The sequence below is a fragment of the Alligator sinensis genome, unplaced genomic scaffold (genome assembly GCF_000455745.1).
Source record: "Alligator sinensis unplaced genomic scaffold, ASM45574v1 scaffold647_2, whole genome shotgun sequence".
Taxonomy (NCBI): domain Eukaryota; kingdom Metazoa; phylum Chordata; order Crocodylia; family Alligatoridae; genus Alligator; species Alligator sinensis.
This window is the reverse complement of record NW_005841832.1, coordinates 7259318-7260813: the sequence shown is the minus strand read 5'-3', so window position 1 is coordinate 7260813 and position 1496 is coordinate 7259318. Positions and strand designations below refer to the sequence as shown.

Genomic DNA, 1496 nt, shown 5'->3' with positions numbered 1-1496 from the left:
GCTGAACGAGGATAAACTGTTGGCATGAACCAGACTTTTAACAGTGCTGTGTCTGTTTAGACATTCAAATACCTCAGAAAAGTAAATCTATTAAATGAATGGCAACTTAGAGAAGATGAAGCAATTAGATGTGGCAGTATGCAAATGGCACATGAAAGAAATTGTGCTCCAGTTATTTAGCTCTCCTCAAAATAAGGAACAATGAACAGCAAACAGTGGTAAAAGATTTAATGTGACCCTCTGTGGGAATTGAATTATGTCAAATGTAGATAGATATTCACTAGTCTGGATATTGCTGCTTGGTTAGCCTGTCCATTTCACAGTGGTGTAAGAAATTTTGCAATGGAGTCAAAAGGAGAGAGAGAGAGAAACCTCATACCTCTTCATTTAACACAAGAAATGCCATACTGAGTCAGTCCAGTCATCCATCTAGCCCAGTATCCTGTCTTTGACAGTAGCAGAAGTGGAAGCTTTAGAAGAAGAGCACTGAACCCTATGTATATCTGGGGTAATCTTCCCTATTCATTACCTTTCCTGGCATCATTTAGAAGTGGTTTAGAAATGTCAGAGGAAATAGCTCCAAATGTTCTGTTTTAATGGCTATTAATAGATCAGTTGTCCATTAATTTTTCTAGTCCTTTTTTGAACCTGGCTTATACCATCTGCCTTTGCAACCTCCTGTGGTAATGAGTTCCACAAGTTAAACGTGTGCTGCATAAAAAAAGTACTTCCTCTTGTTAGTTTTCAACAGCCTCCTGCTAGTTTCAGTGGGTGTGCTCCCTAGTTCTAGTATCCTGGGACTCTCTGAATAAGTTTCTTATACACTTTGTCCATGACATCTATGATTTTCTAGACTTCTGTCTTCTAGCTTTCTTTCCACATTGAAGAGACCCAGCTTTCCTAGTTAGTCTTGTTATGGCAACTGTTTCATAACCCTGATAACTTGTTTGCCCTTCTCTTTATCTTTTCTAATTCTACTATATCCTTTTTGAGATGCAAAAACTAGAACGGAACAGAACTGACCAGTTAGACAGGTGATTCCCAGCCGGGGTGCCTCCTGATCCTTTGAAGGGTATCCCAAGATGTGAGGAGATAAGTAGATAAACACAGGCTCAGGCTTGTCCTCATCTGAACAGTTCCCCACCCCCGCTGCCCAGCCCCTCTACAAGGAGGTAAGCATAGTAATCTATAAATTAGGTTTTGAAATTGGGTGCCACTCAATTTACAAAAGTTATGGAGGGATGCCTCCTTGAGTCTAATGAGGGGTGCCTCAATTCAGAAAAGGTTGAGATCATTGAATTCGACTGATGCGACAACAAACTGAGGCAGTTTTCTCTGCCTCAGAGAGAGCAGCTTTAGACTGCTTATTAGGCGTTTATTTCTTCTGGTCGAAAAATATCCTGGGAGCTGAATTGTACAGATGTTCCTCCAGTCCCATGGCTGGAGAACTTCACAGGCAAGCTCTCAGCCAGGGAGGACTGGAGGGATGCTCCTTG

At 41.4% G+C, this 1496-nt stretch overlaps 1 protein-coding gene across 11 annotated transcripts in view; it reads left to right on the top strand.

The window, feature by feature from the left end:
- Positions 1 to 1496, top strand: part of PTBP2 (polypyrimidine tract binding protein 2) — a 97567-nt gene that overhangs the window by 29571 nt on the left and 66500 nt on the right. The gene's annotated exons all lie outside the window — the stretch shown is intronic.